This window comes from Lissotriton helveticus, chromosome 12 (assembly GCF_964261635.1).
Source record: "Lissotriton helveticus chromosome 12, aLisHel1.1, whole genome shotgun sequence".
NCBI classification, from domain to species: domain Eukaryota; kingdom Metazoa; phylum Chordata; class Amphibia; order Caudata; family Salamandridae; genus Lissotriton; species Lissotriton helveticus.
Window position 1 is genome coordinate 292,141,006 of NC_136073.1, and position 14,854 is coordinate 292,155,859.

Sequence of the window (14,854 nt, forward strand, 5' to 3'; positions counted from 1 at the left end):
ATTTTCACCTTTATTTCGGTTCAAAGAACCATAAAAGTGCATGATAACAACATCTTAATCAAATAAAACAACATCTCAATCAAATACATATCAGACAAAAAGGTGCCAATTCATTAAATAATACATCTCTATGATAAATTAATGACATAAAAGGTCTGAATACATAAGTAGGGCAGAAAAATACATCTGCTTAATAAAGTGACTTCAGCTGATGCACAATTCATTACTAGAAATAATTTAGAAGATTATTAGAAATGGGGCTCTCTAGTTGGCAGAGGCAGGTACCTTTGTCCAAGTAGGGACCCTTCTTCATAGTCAGGATAAGGGAGTTACACTCCTAAAATAACCCCTGCTCACCCCCATGTTAGCTTGGCATGAGCAGTCAGGCCTATCTTAGAGGTAGTGTGTAAAGTGTTTGCACATAACCAACAGTAATACAGTGAAAACAGTACAAACGGACACCACACAAGTTTTAGAAAAAGAAATCCAATATTTTATATACTTAAAACAAGGCCAAAACATAAAAATAAACAATACAGTTCTCAGAAATCTTCTGTAAGCAAAATAGACTTGAAATACAGTTCCTTGAAGTCGATAGCTCCGTTGGGGCTATCAAGGCATCGTGAACAACAAATCCAAACAGTTCTGGCTGGCCACGGCATCGCAGGCTAGATACGGTGTCGGGAAGACATGCAAAACAGTACCTTCAGAAATGAAGTGCGTTGGAGAGTTGTTGATGAGCCTCGAAGGGCCGGCGTCTGCAGGCATTGTTTCTGGAGGTCGGTGCAGGAGTTTTCAGGCCTTTGATGTCAAACAGGTTGCAGATTGAACTCCTCAAGGTTGAAGTCGGGAGCGCCGAATTTGGCAGGAATCGGGGCTGTGGTGCGAAGTGCAGCGGTGCGGCATGCAGGGCCTACAGGTTGCGGTGCAGGCAGCGGCTCAGTGATGGTCATCCAGTGGCGTCAATGAGACCAGGGATGTGCTGATGAACTGGAGTTGATGGCGCCAGCGGGCCATGGCTTCGGTGCGGGATGAGGGCAGCGCATTGTGTAACTGAGCATGTTTGGAGTAGTTTCCCCTTACCTTTTTCCTCTACCTTCTGTATATTTGATGCTGTGCTGGACTTCGACTTTGCTGGCTAAGGCACTTTGGGCACTTTGCCACTGCTGATCAGTGTCAAAGTGCAAGTGCTCCCTGTGTAAAATGATATTACAATTGGTTCTCGCTAATTGGCATATTTGATTTACTGGTAAGTCCCTAGTAAAGTGCTCAGAATGTTCCAAGGCCTGTAACTCAAATGCTACTAGTGGGCATGCAGCACTGATTGTGCCACCCACATGAGTAGCCCTGTAAAGGTACCTCAGACCTGCCACTGCAGTGTCTGTGCGCAGTTGTGAACTGCCATGTCGACCTGGCAAGTGCAACCACTTGCAAGGCCCTAATGTCCCCTTTTCTTACATGTAAGGCACCCCACTGGTAGGCCAAGGTACCCCCATGGGCAGGGTACAGTGTATGAGAAAGGTAGGACATGTACCTGTGTGTGAGAAATGTCCTGAAAGTGAATAACTGCCAATTTCATGATCCACTATTGGAAAGCAATTTGTCCCATGGGATACCATGGTAGATACTTTGTAACATCTTACAAGTAAAACTTCCTATTGTTACAAGATAGAGGTATAACCTTTAGGCTCTATGACCTCAGAATTTAATAACACATCTTTTAGTAAAGATGGCTTTTAAATTTTGTGTTTGAAAATGCCACTTTTAGAAAGTAAAGTCCAAAGGGGCACGCACGTGCGCGCCCTTCTGTCGCACTGCGAAATTAGGAATCTATCCTCATCGTCAACAACTTCTTTTTCCTTTTGACTTGTAATCCTCTTATTCAAAGTAAACCCATCTATAATCTTGAAACCATTATCCAATATTCATCCATGCTCCCAATCATCACGATAAAAGCAGCGTGATTCCAGCATAATTCTTTTTATATCTTCATATGCCTCCTGCATGCCCTCCAGGCTTTTGATTAGGGAATCAATAAAGGCAAGTGTTGTCTCAAAAGGTATTTATTACTTTTACCCAATGCATTTCAGGCCACAGGGGCCCTTCGTCAGGGGTCACTGAAATGGATAATAAAAGAAGGTTTCAAACGTTGTACAAAACACTTACTCTGCCAAAAAGTGAATACATAAATAAAATAATGCTGTGAATGTGAACGCTACTTACAATTTCAACCCAAATATTCCTAGTGTTAATCTCTCCCTGTGACGATTTATCCCCTACATAAACAAAGTTGAACCAGCATGTTATGAAAAATATTCATTAACACCTTAACTCACTACCCATGCTCCATTCCCTCTAGCCACATAACAATCCTCGATGACACCCCTCAGTTAAATCCACCCATTATCATCGGTCCAGTGCACTATGAAATGTAAACCCATACATCACCTCAAAAACCGCAAGCAGCAAATTCATTTTAACATGCAACTCCATTTATGCACTGCCAGCATTCAGTTTGACTCAAGCCCTACCAACCGTAGTTTTAACCTCGTACGCTATGGGGAACAGGTGTGGTTCTACTTTTAGAAAGTATGCATTTTTTTTGTTTAACCATTCAGTGTGCCTCTGCTTGCTTGTGGATTGACTGACAACAGCCACTGGGGGCGTTGAGGTCTGCCTGACCCTTCCTGGATGACTCAGAACTGAGCTGAATAGACCTTTTTCTGCATTTAGAGTACTGGAAGGAGTTTTCCTTGCACCTGAATAGGACTTGTCTCCCTTGTATAATGCTGTCTCTACCCCCTGTGGTCATACTGTACCAGTGAGGACAGAACTGGTCTGGACTGGGCTCAGAGACTCCTGCACAAAAAAGAACAAAGTCAAAATGGGGTATAAGTAGTGGACCTTAAACCCCATAGCTTTAGATCACTTCTGGACTCAAGAAAAGCCAAGGAGAAGAGCTGGAGAGCTAGAGAGCTGTGAGGAGGAGTAATGCCCCTTTGCTGTGTGCTGTGTGGGGTTGGCCTGTAGTTACTGCTTCTGCCAAGGAAGGGACAAAGACTGAAATCTCCAAGGGCTTGTGTGTGCGGACCTCCTGTTCGGAAGCCTCAGGGACACAAAGACTACACCCCCATCTCCCCCGGACTCTGTTGCTGAGAGTTCCGACGTGCCAGAAGGTGCCTGTTCCAGTTTTGGGCCTCTAGAGGTTTTTCCTGCTGTTGGGAGCGGGAAGAAACCTAGTAGAAGCAAGAAAAGCAATTTCCAACACTCTCAGCGATTCCGCCATGATGCCGTGACCAGCACTGAGGCAAGGGGTATTGCTTGTGAAGTGCACTACGTACCGCTTAGCCTGCACCGCGGATCCGATGCCCGCCAACGCCTGCATTCCTGATGCCAGTGCCTGCACTGACTCCCTCACCGCCCGCGCTTGCATCCTGTTATCACAGCACCGATAGCCGTTGAGGGTGACTCCAGCCGCTGCCCGTGGAGGGAGTTTGGTGGGGCAGGGAGGCGGTGCGGGGGAGGGGCAGGGAATTTCGTAGCGCGTGTTGCATTGCTTTTTGCGATGCAGGGTGCACTACGAAATTCGTTTTATTTATTAAATTGTTTACTTACCTGCAATTATCCATATTCCGTTGTTTACCACCACCCATCCTGCCCCTCCCCCGCACCACCTCCCTGCCCCACCGAACTCCCTCCACAGGCCGCGGCTGGGTGACTCCATGACTCGCCAACTATCACTGCCTCACTGGAACCAACGCCTCACAGCAGATACAAATGACTTCCCCTGTCCTAGATTTGACTTGTTGCCTCCCAGCGGACACTGCGCCTCGCCTCCCCAGTGGCAGCCAGGGAGCCGGCTTTGACCTCGGCATCGATGCCTCACCTCCTTGACACCGTGCATCCTCATAGATTTTGTTATCCAAAGATGCTGTTTGATTGAGGGATCCATGTTACTCCGTGCCCAACACAAAGCACCTTACGGTCGATGCCCTACTTTGGATTTATTGCTGTCACGACGTCGCAAGAGCCCCTGGTAGAGATATTTTTTCATACAACTTAATTTTGGAATTAACTGTTTTCGAGTGCTATTTGACAACCTGTATTTTGGATTTGGATTCTTGTCAATTTGGTCTTGTCTTGTTGAGTTTAAATAAAGATACTTTATTTTTCTAAACTGGTGTGGTGTCCATTTTTGGTGTTATCAATATATTATTGTGTGGTTTGAGTACAAATACTTTACACATTGCCTTTGGGATAAACCTGTCTGCTCATGTCAAGCTACCAAGGGGGTGAGCAGGGGTTATCTAAAGTGTGTATCCCCCTTACCCTGACTGGAAACAAGGGTCCCTACTTGGACAAAGGTGCATACCTCTGCCAACTAGAGACCCCCAGTTCTAACAGTACAACACTGGGAGGAGACATTTCTTAGTGTGCCAATGTCTGAAGATGAACTGAAGGTAAGTGGCATGTCATGGATTGCATCTCTGCAGTGCGTACTTCAACTGAGGTAGCTGTGGATACAGGTCTCGGGGGAGCCTTACACATATGGAGGCTGGGGTTGTTGGTGGTAGTGATACCAGTGCCACTTCCCTCAGAGCAGGTTCAATAAAAGGGTAATGTTGGTGTCCTCTGAGACAGCTACAATGACTATCTCATCATATCAAAAATACTACTAAGAATAATTAATTTTCTAAAACGCATAGCTACCTCAAATGAGGTGACCAAGCACTAGGTACAGTTATCTCCAGCCCTAAATATAGCAATTAAACTCCCCTAGTTCCCACACTAAAGAACTGTTAATACTATTAAAAATTGATGTCAATGTTTATAATGATACGCTTGCATATAAGAGCGGAATCACATCACTATTAACAAAACTCGCCCATCATCAACTCTCCGTCAACCCCGACTCAGAAATATGTTGTCAGGCAGGCTCTGCAACATAGGCCTGAGGTTTCTGATTGGCAGGTCACAGGTGGGGTGGCACATAGCCAGCAGAAAAGTCCAAGAATAGGAAACTCAAGTCCACCCCCCAGATAAACACAGAGACACCACACATAATGGTCCAGAGAAATTGCCCTAATAAAGCACACATGGCCAGAGGGGTGTGGCATTCCCAATACATCATAAAGTCAGATGCCACATGAAATTAGGAACACATAGCCAATCAGGACACAACACACACAGTGATCATGTGTCCCACAAGCTGGACATCTGAACACGTTACCCACTAGCCTCCATTGTGTCCACACAAGGTTGAGGCCCACCTGCATTTGTTATCAGGGGCCTTATGTATTACTCCACAGACAAGGCCCGAATTCTTTACCAAACAAGGATAGCCAGAAGTATTTTTATAATACCCAAAAACTGTATAAAGACTTGCTCAGATGAATTGTACTTTGAGACTGTCCTCGGACCTTTTTTTGTAAATGTGCGCCCGGCCGGAGTTTTTAATTAAACCATCTGTTCCTGTTTTGCCAAACACCTCTTTTCTTCAGTTCTTTCAGAGTAAATATATATTCGAGCAACAGAACCAAGTTTTAAGTTTTTTCATACAAGCACACTGCGACTGAATCATTCCACAACTTCATTGCCAAGTAACTACAGGAACTTCCACCTAAATGTGCCTTCTTTACTTCGGGAACAAACACCAACATCTGTCTAAGGATTACACAAGAGCTTCACATCTTTTCGTATAGAACATATACACAAAGACCCCAGAGGGGGAAACAGAGAACTTGCACCCAGGAGAAAAGGGGCATTATGGATAATGTGTCTAAAGGCTGTCAAATTAGGTGTAAACACAGACTATGCATTGCAATACTTCTTGGGAGACTAAGGGGCATAGGTAACAATCCGATTGTGGGTCTTACTATATTACTATTTTATGATTTGCCTTCTCTCACAAAACTACTAATCCTAATGACACAGCACAGAATTGTGGTTATAGTTTATGTTATGAACTGGTCTTTCATATGTTTTTGCATATAATATATATTTGATGTGACTATCCATGTCATACAATTGACTGATTATTTCTATCATATGTACATCATAATATTACATGTGGTGAGGGTGTTATTGGCACCTATTTTCCAGTTGCCCCTCATTGATAGTATTGCTCCGTTATCCCACACAAAGGGGAGATTTAGATTCCTATTTCGAGTTATATGCAACATGTTGGGTTCATTAGGAAGCTTGGCACCTTTTCACTTCTAAATCATTAAAGTAGATATTAATTATTGATGAAACTAATGAGTGGGGTGATTTTTATGCAATGTAGTGCACCATTATGTGTTCTGGCTAATCATAAGCTCATTGGATAGAGAGTCATGTGTTGTGATTGTACTCTTCCAAGATGGCGACTACTCTTGATTGCCTTTCCATTGGACAATACTTCACGGTTGTCCTTCTTCTATTATTATCTGGAAGTACTTTGTGACTTGATTATAACAGAGATCCGGTTAGCACTCTTTATATTTTCAACTGATGAACTGGAAGTGGGCATATTTATAGCCAGGGCCTTCAAATTCATGAGAGCCCCATTACAGAGTAAAAGCGTGGATACATGCAGCTTACTCGTACACTATATTTTTTCACATAAGGCAAGCGAGACAAATCTAACAGTGTTCCAACCCATGTAATGATTATGGTGGTACAGATTCTCATTAGTTCACATTTTAATTAACAGGTTACAAGGGACTTGCAATATTGACGGTTGTCAAAGAGATGTTTTGAAACCGATTGATTTACAGATTTATCTCCAGGCATGTGGCGAGTCCTGACTTTGTGACTAGCGAAACTGTTACAGTGCCTATATTTGGTTTATGACACATATCATTGGACAACCGACATAGGCTGGTATTTCTCTATACCATTGTAGATTTTTTATATTTCACACCACTATTTGAGACGGCCAGGTTGATATTTGACTGGTGCACTGGTAGGATCACCAATTTTTTAACATAAGTGGTTGCAGACGGGGCAGAAATAGAATACACATTTTATGTAATTATGTTGGTTGATATACAGGTTGCTTCAGGTTTATTGACCATCGAATAAGCAGGTATTTGAACTTATTGAGTTTTCTTTGTGATTTTCCTTGTCTGTTCTTATCTTGGCTTATTAGACATTGGTCACTGGTGATGCACTAAATAGGTTATACTGTTTTATGGGTGCCACGCTCCTCATGTTCTCATCGGGATGGCATGCACTATGCACTTTTGCATCAGATGACAGCATAAATACTGTTATAATTGAGATGTGTTTGCACAGGTTTCCACTTAACTGTCACAGTTGATAATATATGATTTATTTTTTAAATTTGACACTATGACTCACAGGAGCAATGCAAGTTGTATAACAAAATCAAAATACTAAGAAATTGTTAATTTCACTGTTTGATTAGGGAAAACTGTTGTTGTTTTGTAGCCCTGAAGAAGTCCTGAGGTACTCCCAAACTTACAAAACATGTGTTGGCTGACAATAAAGACAAGAGAAGAGGTCAATGGCCAGAAATAAAAAAAAGCAATATAAGAAAAGAAAAAGAAAAAGATTATTTCCATTTTCTGTTACTGCACTGACCATCGAGTACTTGCATTCATTAAAAATGTGTGTGCTAGAGTTGTACAAGCCAACATCTACCCTGCTGATCTTAGGTTTCTTGCTAGTACACATGGTCTAACCAATGATTGGAGGTAGTGTAGTCCTTTATTAACAAATGCCTTGTGGCAGGAAAACAAGGCTTCAAAAGAAAACCTCTGCTTCCCCAAAAGTCATTGCAGCTTCTTTAGTGCAGCACCCATCTATGCATACTTTGGAAGGTTCAATAAAATATGCACAGCAGTGTTATGCACTCTTTGGCATCTCTTGATCCAGCCCTGTGTGACTCTGAGATACTACACATTGCAGTAATCGAGCCTTGATACAATGAGACCCTGAACCACTGTTTTTCTTGCTGGCTCTGGCAGAAGGCATAACATTTTTCTCAACACCTTGGGCCATATTATCAATAACAGCGATAACATTATCGCCAAATTTAGCAGCAGGAAACTGCAGCTAAAGTGGCAATAAGGGGCTTGATAATATGCCCTTGAGAATTCCAATAGATGGCCGGGTTTGATGTCCTTCACACCAGAACCTGGGCTTCTATTGGAATTATCAAGGGCATATTATCAAGCCCTTATCGCCGCTTTATCAGCAGTTTCCTGCCACTAAATTGGCGATAATGTTATTGTAGTTCTTGATAATATAACCCCTTGAGTGTTCCAGAGTATCTTCTTGTCCCTGCAGTAAAAGACAGTTTTCTGTCAAACCAAATACACTGGCTCCTAAACTTGGGTTTTGAAACAGGTGACAGACCCAACTCCATTGGCCACCGTGCAGTAGACCAGATGTTTGAATGATTGCATCCTCAGAACCTCGGACTTTCCAGCATTGAGCTTAAGACAGTTCCAGTCCATCCAACTGGCAACCTCTGCAAGACAGTGGAACATGGATGAAGCCATGTGGTAAGAGTTCTGTGACAGCGTGATGATAATATACATGTCTTGCGCATAGGAGATGAAGGTAAATCCATAGTGTTACATGACCTGCGCAAGAGGTTGCATGTACACATTGAACAATGTCGGACTCAAAGACGAGCCCTGCTTAACCCTTTGTTTCAACGAGAACACCTTTGATATTTGGTTTTTGTGATACCTGAAAGGTAGACCTCTGCAAAAAAGAGGTAACCCGATTTAATGATTTTTGTGCACCCACATAGTCTCTCTTGCATGTGGGATCATACGCTCTGCGCCATTGGTGATCTAGGAGCTTACACATCTTTTTTTAAACCAGCAGATTCTCATTAAACCAGACAGTCAATGGATTTACTCTGTGGAAGCTCTGATTCTCTAGCAGAGCTATTTTATCTAATGCTCCATTGATCCAAAATCGACTTGTGCATGAGCTCTGCCTATACAGCTATCCAAAATAGGCTTGCTAGTGATCATCCTCAACCCTTTCCATAATCATAAAGATTTCAGGAACTTTCCGTTTACTTTTGTCTCTCCTGGCAAGTCTTGGACTCAGCCGAAGTCAAACCCATGCCCAGATCATCAGAAGAGGGTCTTGTAGATGATGATGGAGTACCCTTTCTTTTTCTTGCTGGAGATCTGGCAGCCAATATTTCAACAACAGGTACATCTTGCTCAGCAGGAAGCTCAACCTCCTGTTCAGCTCCTACTTCAGGACGATCTACGGTTGCTGGTTGCAGCTCTTATTGTCCACTTTGCTCAGTTTCCTGTGTACTAGTTAGTGGCTGCGGCAAATCCAATTCAGACTCACTACTCGTCGCCATGGTTGCAGTTGCTGCCTCACTGAGAGTCATGGCCTTGGGCTTAGATTGGGGTGGTGCCATTGATGCAGGATTGCGGATCCCAGCTTGCTAGCCAGGGCATGGTGCCACAGGCACACATCTCATGAAAAAGTTATGGGGTGGCACGCCAGTGGTGGCAATATGTTTCATCTTCTTCTCCTCACTCTTGACAGCACCTTTATTTGAGGCCATCTTGAAGCTACCAGTTGGCAGTGGCACTTAGTTGCACAAGCGGCAGAGCCTGGAGGACTCACGTCACATGTTGTGGTCATGTCAATTTGTACAGGCTTTCTATCTGGTAGTACTCTTGGTGTTAGCTCTTGTGCACCTAAAAGCAAACAAGCAAGAAAAGCATTTAGTGAAACGTGGCAATTTTGCAGTTTGAATTATTTCTAGTACAGACAATATGATTTAGTGTGGTTACTTATCATAAATAATTAACAACAATGGTGTATCCATTCCAAAAACAAACCACACCACCATAACAAAAGGATATCAACATACAGATGTCTCTGTTTCCTTTATGTCCATCTAAAGGAGACACCTGTGACAGTCATTTAGGTGCAGGGCGAATGGAATAATTATTAAAAAAGGAATGCTGACGTGCACCTATGGCAGCTAAGGTGGGCAAAGGGTAAATGGAATAATCCTTACAAAATGAATGTTGGTGTGAAGTGCACCTATGGCAGGCAAGGAGGTCCAGGAGGGAGTGGAATACAAATGGATTCTGGTATGAGTTCACATATGGCAGGCATGGGGTCCAGGGGAAAATGGAATAATCCTTAAATAATGAACGCTGCGGTGTGTGCACATATGGCAGGAAGAGGGTCCCCCGGCCCAGGGCAAAAGGGAAAATTAGAAATAACAGTCCTTAAAAATTGAATGTTGGTGTCTGGCAGGTGCCTATGGCAGGCATGTGGTGGATGGTGGTAAAATGCCTTTAAATGTAAAACAATGAATAAAAATAAATACATAAATATTAGCTGGCGTACTAGGGGACAATGAGAATCCAATTGGTAAGCAAGGAGGTGCAGGGAGAAAATGTAAAACAAATCCATATAATATTAAACACAGTTCATATATACATATACTACAATAACCCGCAAGCATACTAAATTGATATCAAGGAAAAGTAAAAAACAAATGAACAAGTACATAAAGGTATAGCCCTCTCTTATCAATCTCCCTAGAAAACTGATTTGAAAACTGGAAAAAAGGATTTGCACTGCAGCACGCTACACAAAATGATTGCTAGCTACATGGTCAACCAACAACAAGCAAGGAAACATGGCCACAAAAAAGAACACATGCAGACCTACGTCAAAAGCACACTGGCTGGCTACTCAAAATGGTTGCTGGCCACATGGTAAAAAAACAACAGCAAGCAAGGAGGCATGGCTCCAACAAAGAACACATGCAGGTCTATGGCAAAAGCAGTGTCTGGCTACACAAAAATGGTGGCCGGCCACATGGTCAAACAACAAGCAAGGAAGCATGGACAACAAAGAACACATACAGTCCTATGAGCACTGACTACACAAAATGTCTTTCGGGCACATGGCACGGAGAACAAAGAAAAATGGTGGCCTATGACAAACACACAGCACATTGGCCAGACAAAGGAGACATGGTAACACTGAAGAAAACACTACAATTAATTCAGCTATGCCAAAAAGAAGCATTAAGAGAGCAAAAAACAGCACAAATACTTCCAAGGCATCAGATATTAGCACACTAATGGACTTTTTGCAGACAAAAATGTAAAATACAAAGAAAACTTATTTTTGATTCATTTCAATGCCATAATTGTTTTTTTAAAACAACATATTTTTAAGCACTACTCACCTGGCTTCACGGGACTCGGTCCTGGAAAGCACACCGCACAGCTGCCTCGCGCTGTCAGCGGGCTCACGAAAATCGTCCACGGCGCCATTGCCGGCGTGCTGATAGGCCACGCCCCCTTGGAGGCCACGCCCCCTTCCGAGCAGGTATAAAACGCTGACCTATAGCGCACACCTGCCAGAACCTTGGAACCTCCTGAGGCGAAAAGCCGGGAGCTAGACGCTAATTGATTTTAAAAATTTTGTGTCACTGAATAACTTGTTGTTTTTAAGCACTACTCACCTGGCTTCACGGGACTCGGTCCTGGAAAGCACACCGCACAGCTGCCTCACGCTGTCAGCGGGCTCACGAAAATCGTCCACGGCGCCATTGCCGGCGTGCTGATAGGCCACGCCCCCTTGGAGGCCACGCCCCCCTTCCTCCCCCTTCTCCCTCCTATAAGGGATGTGTCAATACCGTACGCGCAGCGGACGGGCGCAGCGGGCGCGCCGTTTGCGCGCCGAAGGCGCGCCAAAGGCAAGCCCGTCTGGGCCCGTCCGGGCCCAGAAGGCCCTAGGCCCGGTTACTATGTCCGGTACCCCTCAGGATCGAATAATGTATACAGCTGATACCTTATACAACTTACGACCTAAGAATACCTTGGCCTGCCACCACTCACTGACTGCAGGTAAGACATTCTTGACCTGCTCACAATGCAATCTGACTTCTATCCTGAAACCACCCACCATCGTCCTGAGACTAGGACTTCTTAATTGCCGTTCCCTCCCCAAACATGCCACCGAAATGAACCTCCTAATTCAGAACCAGGAGCTTGACCTTTTGTTCATAACAGAAACATGGCTTTCTGACAATACCGATTCGGATGTTGTCACGGCCCTTCCCACCGGGTATATCTGTCAAACACTTAATAGACCCAGAGGGAGAGGAGGCGGGATAGCCATAATCCACAGGGAACAATTTACCTGCCGTATGACCAATGCTGGTATTGAGGACTGTGAGAGCGGCCAATTTTCCATCCAAGTCGCCCCAGCCCTTACCCTGGCAGGGCTTCTTATTTACCGCCCGCCAGGGGCCCCGGGTAATTTCATCAATGCTGTTGTTGAATCCGGTTCACAACTAGCTTCCTCTGCCCCCAATTTCCTTATATTAGGTGACCTGAATTTTCATTTCTTGGACCCCACGGATCGAGCAGCATCGGACATTAGGAGCGACTTAACATCTCTAGACATCCGTCTAGTGAATAAAGAGCCCACCCATGAGAAAGGCCATCTATTGGACCCGATCCTCACCAACATAGCAACTATGACTACTAACCCACCGGTGACCTTACCCTGGACTGACCACTTTTTGGTACCCTTTTCTTGGGAAATCCCCACTTCCACTGACTCGATCCCTAAAATCCAAGTCACCGACCGACAATGGCGCAAACTATCCCCGGAGACTTGGGCCACCTCTCTTGCAGAGTCCACCCCTGCGCTCTCATCTGATCCCAATATAGCTGACAGTCAATTCAGCAACTGGATCACTTCTTCTCTGGATACATTGCTCCCGATAACTACCACTCGGAAACAACCTAAAAGAATATCACCAGCTCTATGGTACACTACTGAGCTTAAAACTCTACGTCAAGAGTGTAAAAAAACCGAACGCTCCTGGAGGCGCGACAAAACATCGACCAACAAGAACCTCTACTCTATTTCTCTCCTGAACTATAAAACTGCCATTTATAAAACCAAAAGCATGTTTTTTCAGGAGAGAATAGAGAAAGCAGGCTGCTCCAGTAAGGAAGCATACGCAATCCTTAAAGAGCTGTCTAAACCCCAAGGACAAGGAACGGGACCCACGGCCGATCCTAAAGCCGATCTGGAGAAATGCCAGAAACTAGCCAATTTCTTCCACGACAAAATTAGACTAATTCTGGAATCTATTCCCCCCTCCAGCCCTGAGGAAAATATCACTTGTCCACACACCACCACCTGCCTGTCCACGTGGGGCCAGGTCACGGTAGACGAGGTGAGTAATGTGTTCAACTCTATGAAGAGCGGCTCCCCTAGCGACCCTGCTCCCCTCCGTATCCTTAAAGAGGTAGCCCCCACCATCATCCCCTCCCTTACCCACCTGATTAACACCTCACTCCAACAAGGAACCGTACCCTTAAGTTGGAAGAAGGCGGTGGTGAAAGCCCTGCTGAAGAAACCTACACTGGACCCCGAGAACCTAACTAATTACCGACCTATCTCCCTACTGCCGGGGGTGAGCAAGGTCGCAGAAAAATTGGTCAATAGGAGACTTTCTCAGTTCCTAGAGGCCAATAATAAATTAAAAAGCTCCCAGACAGGTTTCCGACCTGGACAGGGCACGGATATCGCCCTTTTGGCTGCTGTAGAGGAGGCAAGAGCACTATTGGATGGGGGAGGATCAGTGGCAGTGATCCTCCTCGACCTTAGTGCAGCGTTCGATACAGTTGACCACCAACTTCTTATCAAAAGATTGGCTGGGGTGGGAGTGAAAGGTACAGCCCTATCCTGGCTTTCATCCTTCCTGGCCCAACGGTCCTACCAGATCTGGGAAAAGAACGCCCGCTCCTCCGAAATGCCCCTCCAATGTGGTGTGCCTCAGGGCTCCTCCCTGAGTCCCACTTTATTTAATATCTATATGTCCACATTGGAGGAGGTTATCATCCCTTTCGGAGTGAGCGTCGTCAGCTACGCCGACGACACTCAACTTGTGGTGTCTCTATCCCATCCCAAGCAACAGAAAGCTGATCTGTTCAACTGCCTTATGCAGGTCCATCATTGGATGAACAGATCAGCCTTAAAACTCAACGGGACAAAAACCGAGGTCCTTATACTAGGCCCGGAAGGAGCCTCACTTCCCCTGGACAGCTGGCCAGCCTGTTTGGGTCCACCCCCTGATCCAAAAAAAGAGGTGAAAAGTTTGGGTGTGTGGATCGATTCCGATCTCTCCTTTACCTCACAATCAAAGAAGGTGGCAGGGACCTGCTTCGGCCTCTTAAAATCTCTGAGGAAAGTTCTGCCCCTTCTTCCCCCTAAATCCCAAAAACTTTTAGTCCAAGGTCTCATCATATCGAGATTGGACTATAGCAATGTGATTTACATGGGTGCCCCCGAAGCGACCCTCACCAGACTGCAGATAATTCAGAACACGGCTGCCCGGATCATCACTAACACCCCGGCTAGATCATCTGCCAAGCCCGCTCTTAAACTCCTCCATTGGCTCCCCATAAGGGAGAGAGTCAAATTCAAAGCCCTATGTCTTGTTCATAAAACGCTGCAGAATCAAGGCCCTCCTGTTCTCAGTAACATCATCACTCCCTATAGGAACTCTAGGTCCCTCCGCTCCAATGCAGAAAATTTTTCCAACATCCCTAGATTCAGGAAAACCCGAGCAGGAGGTAGACGTTTCTCAGTACAAGCCTCCCGCCTTTGGAACTCACTTCCCCGTAATTTACGTCTTGAACCTCAATACCTGCGCTTCAGGAAACTGTTAAAAACCCATCTTTTTCCCTAAATCTGTACTCCCCCTCCCTTTTTTTCTCTGCTTAGTTCTCCCCCTTCGACCTGGTGAATTCATGGTTCTTTAGCGCTGGGATACCTCCGGGTGACTATCGCGCTTTATAAAAATAAATAA